Here is a 7743-nt window from a genome sequence, read left to right as displayed (position 1 = left end):
TCCCTGCCTGGAGGAGCACAGGGAGCCCTGGGCCGGATGCTCAGCTGCTGAGCGGCGCTGGGAGGAATCCCAAATACCTGACATACTTTCCTACTATTACTTTACCACGCAAAAATCAAACAGTTGCCCCCAAGGATACTGTGTCAACGGGAGGTGTCGGGCAGACAACCCTTTATTAAGGCATTATCCGCCCCACCGGGTTGCACTGCCCCACAGCAGCAGGGCTGGGACGGTATGAGAGCTTCTCCAGACCCCAAAATTTGCCTTTTTAAGGTCATTTTGCAGCGAGAACACCCAGCAGCCACCTCTCCTTTGCTGCTTGAGCCCCTGTTCTATTTTATCGAACCAGATCGAGACCTTCCCTGATGTAATCACATTACAGCCCTAATTCCCCCTGCATGAAGGCTGGGCTGAATCCCTCAGGGATTGGGGCTCATTTTTCCTCCCAGGAGCAGCAGCCATGGGGGACGCAGCTGCAATTCCCTGCCCACAGCTCAACCCCAGCACGGCGTGGGGACAGAGTGGGGACAAGGCTCTGCTGCTCTGCTGTGTCCCCCTGCAATCCGTGCGTAGCAGTATTGCTCATCCCCTTTGCATGGGAATATTGCCTGTTCTATTTGTTTGCATTCTGTGCACGGGAATCTTGCTTATCCCATTTGCAATCCATGCACGGGAATCTTGCTCACCTCTTTTGCAATCCATGCATGGGAATACTGCCTGTTCCACTTGCAATCTCTACATGGGAATATTTCTTTTTTCATTTGCAGTCCATGCATGGGAATCTTGCTCATCCCTTTTGCAGTCTGTGCAAGGGAACATTGCTCACCTCTTCTGCAATCCGTGCATGGGAATCTTGCTCACCCCTTTTGCAATCCATGCATGGGAATCTTGCTCTCCCCTTTTGCAATCCATGCATGGGAATCTTGCTCACCCCTTTTGCAATCCATGCATGGGAATATTACTCATCCCATTTGCAATCCGTGCACGGGAATATTTCTTCTTCCATTTGCAGCCCATGCACGGGAATATTGCTGACAAAGCAAAACCCCACCACCACCAATTAATGGGATTTTTTCCCCGGGGGATGAGCAGAAAGCTGTGCACAGAGGGACAGGAACGCAGCGGGGCACTGCTACGGGCCGGGACCCCGCAGGAGGGCCGACACAAAGCGCTAATTGGGCTTTCGCCATTCTCCCGCGGAAACGAGCTCTGGCAGCTCGCTGCTCCATCCGAGCACGCTTTGCTCCCACCTCACATTCTCTTCATTCCGCTTCTTTGCATGCCCAACAAATCCTTAATTTCTGATTTTTCCCATCCCGCTCTGATTCAGCAGCAGGGAAGGGCTCTGGCACCGCTTCCTGCAGCAGCCGCTCGGTGACCCACAAGGGTTTCCCTGCTCTTCCCACACTGGGGTTTATCCTGGCACCGGCGCTTCCCGTTCACTTTCCATGGGGAGGAAATGCTTTAGAAGTGACTCCATCAGATCAGAACCCCTCTGCTTTATGTCAGAGCTCCGAGTGTTGCATGGTGGACCTCCAGAATCTGATGGGACGTGCGTAAGGTACAGCACAGGTGACCCCAACACCAGGAGGGGTTTTTGTGCACGATGCCAAAACCCCACAGATGCGAGCACCAATACCAGGGGTTGGGGGTGAGCATCCCTCTCACAGCAGTTTTGGGGGTTTTTGGTACCCAACCCCACATGAGATCTCTGGGAGATGCAAATTTGGAGCCAGTGCTTTTAGATATCCAACCACAGATGGGACACTTGGGTGATGCAAGGTGGGAGATGATGTTTTTTGGTATCCAACCACAGATGGAATAACTGGGAGACACAGAGTGGGAGCCAATGCTTTTTGGTACCCAACCACACATGGAACATTTGGGTAATGCAAAGTGAGGGCTGAAGCTTTTTGGTATCCAACCCCACATGAGACTTCTGGGAGACACAAAGTGGGAGCCAATGGTTTTCGGTACCCAACCACACATGGATCTTTTGGGTGATGAAGAGCAGGAGCCAACATTTGTTGGTACCCAACCACACGTGGCATCTCTGGGTGACACAAATGGGGAGCCAATGGTTTTTGGTACCCAACCACAGATGGGACCTCTGGGCAATGAAGAGTGGGAGCCAATGGTTTTTGGTACCCAACCCCACATGAGATCTCTGGGAGATGCAAAGTGGGAGCTGACTTTTTTTGGTACCCGATGACATTTGGGACTGCAGTGACGTCACCCAGCGGTGCAAATCTGGCAGGAGAACTCTGTGCCGCATCACCAGTAGTGACCAACCAGGTGGGTTTTGCCATCCTTTGGGTTGCACTGCCCTTCACGTAGTGAGATGCCGGATTTCCAGCCCTGCTCCACCTCCCCTCATTAGTGCAGAACCTCCGGATGGGAACCGCGGGGTCACGCAGTTTGTTTGCACTAATAACTCCCCGTGATGCCCCTAAAAAATGAGCTCCCCATCCAAAGTCCGAACGCGTTAATTACATCTCTGTTTGATCAGAGATAGAAACCATCAGCAGAAATGCGTGCTGACACCTCCTGCTTCGGAACACCGGGGTTCCTGTGCTCCCACAGGGAGGGGACATTCCTCGGGTCGCGTGAGGGTTTAGTGACAAGATGGGATAATCCCAGGTCCTGCCATGCGATGTGCAGCGTTTGCTGCTGTTTGGGTGATGGTTCGTGGAGTGGTGACACCGGTTGTTGGGTGTTGTCCCTCAGTAGGGTCGGGGGATTGGGAAGAGCTGTGCGTTCTCCTCGTGGCGTGTTTGGGATGTGAGCACAGCTCCCAGCAATGGGGGTGGGATGGGGATGGGAAGCACCGCAGCTCAGCCCACAGGTGTGGTGAGATGGGCTCCTGTTGGGGTTTGTGTCCCATTGGGGGAGGGAGCTTTGGTCCTCTTTGGGACAGAACATACATGGGAATGTATGTATCCCCCTTTGGGGATGGGATTTAGGTCCAAATTAGGGGACAGGGCTTTGGGGATGGGGCTTCTGTCTCATTTGGGGACAGTGCTTAAGTCCCTTCTGGGGATGGATCTTAGGTTCCATGTGGAGTCAGAGTTTAGGTTCCCCATTGGGAAAGGTCTTATGTTCCCTTTGGGAACAGGGTTTCTGTCCCTCTTGGGAAAGGGACGTAGGTCCCCTTTAGGGACCCTGTAAAGCTGAAATCCCAATAGCAGAGGTGTCTGTGGGCTGGGGGCTGCTCATCCACCCCATCTTTGCAGGCAGAAATCAGGTTGTGCCAGGGAAACAAGTTATGGGATCTGGATACAGGCTGGGTCCCATTGCAGATGGTGAATGGCACCGGTGCCTGTAGGAAGGACAGGGTGTGATTTTTGGTGCTCAGATGGGAAAAACACTTTGTGCCATGTGGGGACCTTAACCAGAGCCTCCATCACGGCTGGTGGGACTGGTGGGACTGGTGGGACTGGTGGGACTGGTGGGACTGGTGGGACTGGTGGGACTGGTGGTGGCGATGTCAGTGATGCCAGTGATGTTGGTGGAGCTGGTCGTGGCGATGATGATGATGATGTTGGTGATTTTGATGGTGGAGTTAGTCGTGGTGGTGATGGTGGTGATGATGGTGGTGGTGATGGCAGCGATGCTGGTGTTGTTGGTGACACTGGTGAAGTCGGTGATGCTGTTGGTGGTGGCGTTGGTGATACTGGTGGTACTGGTGATGCTTGTGGCGTCGGTGGTACTGGTGGTACTGGTGATACTGGTGGTACTGGTGATGCTGCTGCACAGACCTTGGGACCAGCAGAAGGGACAGAAGAGCCCAACGGAGGACTCAATCCCTCTGAGTTCACACCCACAGCCGAGGGACCTTTTCCCCTATAAAAAGAGGAAAATCCCTGTGCCCTCCTCCCTGCTCACCTCTGGGCACACAGAGCCTCTTCTGCCCAAATGGGGAGGGGGGAACGCAGCCAGGGGGCCATCACATCACAGAGCTCATTAAAAATCTTCCCAGGCCCCCAACCCACTCACGGAGGCGGACAACCATCAATCTACAAATTATTTTAAAGCACCGTGCCGGAGCGGGGGGCTGATTTATGCCCTGCAAGGCCCGAGCTATTTTCATTTGTCTGATTTATTAACGTTACATAAAATTACAGAGAGGCACTGATTTACGACCCGCGCGGGTGCCGCATCCTCACCCATCGCCGCTCCCTGCAATGGGGCTGAGCGGGTTCTTAACGAGGACAATTTCCCTAACGAGCGCTCTCGCCCTGCTTTGGGGAAATGCAACCTCTGCACGCGCAGAGAAGTGCAGCAAATGCGTTTTGTGCATCTCGGGGGTGAGTCTGCTTAGCAAAAGCCTGCGGTGATTTTTTGGAGGATTGGGGTCGGCGATGGGGGAGGGGGCTGCAGTGGAGAGGTCCCCAAATTGTCACGTTGATGTATGGGATCTGCCCCTGAGCGACGCCTCTGGGCTCTGTGCCCCCCACGGCCTCTGTGCGGCCACAGAAGGACTTTCACAGCTCCGCTGCCCACATCTGGATGTGCTTAAAGGCAGAGCTGCCCCCAGCGCTGCAGGGATGCGGTCGTCGTCAGCTGAAGGAGTGTTGGAAATGGGGTTTGGGTTTGGGATGGTGCCACGTGGAGTTGGGAAATGGGCTCAGTGCTTCTTCCTATCTGAGATATTGTGTTGTTCAGCGATTTTTTTGTGCTCATCTCTGCTGCTGAGGCAGGAAAAGGAGCAGAGTAAGGGATGGAGTGGGCTGTGGAGCGCTTGGAAATGGGGTTTGGATTTGGGGTGGAGTTGGGAATTGGACTCAGTGGTCCTTCCTATTCAGTGTCCTGCATTCTTTTGTGATTTTTGGTGCTGCTGGGGCAGAAAACGATTGCGGAAGGGGGTGGAAGGGGCAGTGGACACTCATCTGTGCATTGCGTTGGAAATCAGAGCTCAGCCCCACAGCCTTGCAAAGATCTCACCTCGATGTAAACGATGGGGAGCAAAGCAGCAAGCAGTGAGCAAACCTGACCTTTTTTCTGCTGCAATTATTGCTGTGATCCCATATCTCCTTCCTAACCCTGTTGGTCATTTTGGCCCAGCAGACATCTGCATCTGCAGCAAAATCCATCTGCAGCAAGAAGGGGAGAACTTCTCCCGGTGGATTTCTTTCTGCGCAGCCCAACCCTGACCCATTTTCCACTCCTTCACAGAACACAGATTTTAAGAAGGAAAAGGCACAGATTTCTCCTGCCCCACTTTTTCCAGAGGGCAGAAATACCTCTGTGCAGAGAGCGCATCGGAGGGGCTTTGGGGTCATCCCCCCAAGGGGGGACCCACAGATGTGTATCAGGGGCAGCCGATGGCTTCAGCACATCCCAACACATTTCTGTTTGGGATTTTATGCTGTGATTTACTGATTGCTGCTCCCTGTGGGTAGGGAGCAGAAGGGAAAGGGAGAGGAGCACCCAATGTGGGCGCAGACGCCACACGGCCCCTGGAAAATGCCCAGCTGCAAAGCACCGCGTGGGGAGCAGCTCTCAGTTTCGAGCTCCGTACCCAAAAGCTGCAATTAAAGCTACCAAAAAATGGCCATTAAATCTACCCAAAATTGCAATCAAAGCTCCTTTGCCCCTTGCACTGAACCCAGGCCGTTCCTAAGCACGAACAGTCCCCTACACCAAGCCAAGCCCCAGTGGGAGCACAATGGAGTCTTGTTTCTGGTAACCCGAGCTGCCTCCTTCCCCGCTCTTTAATTTTAGCCTCCAACGCGCTCGCATTCCTCAGCACTACAATGGCAGATATTTATACTCTGGAATGCGGAGCCCAGCGCTAATTTAGCAGGGCTGGGTAACCACGAGCCGGGGCTCCGCCGAGATAAAATTGGAGCGGGCGAAGTTTTATGGTGCTGCAAATCTCCGCCTGCATGCGCTGTGCGTGCTGAGCCAACGGTGGCTGCAAAGCATCCAGCAGATGCACGCGGCAGCTGCGTGGCACCGGGGTGGTGGCACAGCCACGGGGGTCGTGGGGGGGGGTCCTGATGCTACGTGGGGGCTCACGGAGGTGCAAAACTCTCGTCTGCGCGCCGGAGCTGTGCGTGCAGGGGTTGCTTCAGCTGCTGTGCAGGAGGTTTTGCTCAGGGTGTTGCTCCTGTTGTGACAGCAAAGCGTCACTTTCACAGCTGCAGTCGCTCTCCTGGGGAGGGTTATCCGTTATTTCCTGGGGAGGGATCCCATGGTTGTCCCCGGATGTCTCAAAGTGGTCACTTGGCTTTGGTTCATCGGACACACCGATGCCACAACCTTCCTCTTGATGCCCCATAGCACATGGAGAAATGGGGAAAAAACCCATCCTGAGCACATTGCACGATGCTGGAGCAGCTCTGGGACCTTCCCGGCATCACTTTGCCCCATCCCAAAGAGAACCGAGCATCCTCTGGGTACTCCCATCCCACGTCCCCTCACAGAGGTCTGTCCCTAAGGAAGGGGCTGTGGATGGGACCGCCCCAATGAGCTCCGTTTCGGAGCCACTCGTGCGTGCACGAAGCCACACTGACGCCGGCCAAGTGGTCCCAGCACCGGGGCAGGGGGATGGCAGCTAATTGAGAGAGGAGCAGTATTAGCAGATAAGGGAAGAGGTCAGCGCCGCCAAGCTAAATCCTTGACCTGTTATTTAAGAGGTCAGGCAGAGTTCAATAGACGAGTCCAGGTCAATTCACTCAATTAAAATATTAAAAGTTCGAGGCAGGAGTGTGGAGATGGAGGTTGTCCCGCGCTCCTCCTCGTGGGGACAGTGGGATCAGGGATTGTGGGGATGGAGACGTACAGGGAGAGGTGAGGAGGAAAGAGAACCATTCCCAAGTCAGGTGGTGGTCTGACAAAATCTGTGGCCGCATCGAATGGCACAGAACCCCTCAGAGCTGCAGCATCTTCAGGGTTGGCCAAGGAACTGCAAGCACAGACCTTGCAGATGGCATTGGGGTGGAGAGGGGAATGCAGGCCGTGTCCCTCCCCCAGCCCATGGGGCTGCACAGTGTGTCCCACCGTGGGGCTGCCCAACACGTCCCACCGTGGGGCTTTGCCCCCCAGCTGCAGTAGGACAGGCTGATGTCCATCCACGGTCCAGCAAAGCCATCGGCCCCATCACCAAACCCCGACGCCTGAAAGTTGGCCAACTGGATGAGACTTTGGCTGTATCAACATCACCTGTGGTTTGTTGCACCATGGAGGAGCGAAGGCTTTGTCCAAGGGAAGGATTGATCCCCCGCGCCGTGTGCCAAGGCAGCACGCGCTACGAGAATAAATAAAAGCTTTCAGCAAAATTAGCAACTGAGGGAATAGATAAACACTAAGCAGATATTGACTTCTGTTGAGGTGAACGTCGAGATTTATTGAGCTGGGGAGGTAAATATTGACCGAGGCAAAGCTAAGGTCAATAATTAACTCAAGGGATGATAAATCAAAGCACAATGAAACATGAACTCTGCGTGCGCATCGTTACGGACATTCTGAACGTCTCCATTGAGGAAGATCTTGACTTTCTGCAAGACTTCTGAGTGGAAAGCAGGATTCAATCTTGCTGCTGCCCCACAGAAGCCAGGAAATAGCGGTGTTTTGGTGAAGTCCCAAATCTGGAGACTCTGAGACTCTTTGGATGTGGTGTGGATTCGGACCAGACTCAGTGGTGATGGAATGGAGACAAAGCACCGATGGTGTGAATGTCTACAGGTGTGAAAGTCTGTGTTTGGTCCTTTTTGTCCATTAGGGTCATAATGGGGAAGG

Source organism: Meleagris gallopavo, chromosome 17 (assembly GCF_000146605.3).
Source record: "Meleagris gallopavo isolate NT-WF06-2002-E0010 breed Aviagen turkey brand Nicholas breeding stock chromosome 17, Turkey_5.1, whole genome shotgun sequence".
NCBI lineage: Eukaryota > Metazoa > Chordata > Aves > Galliformes > Phasianidae > Meleagris > Meleagris gallopavo.
Note: the sequence above shows the minus strand (reverse complement) of the source record.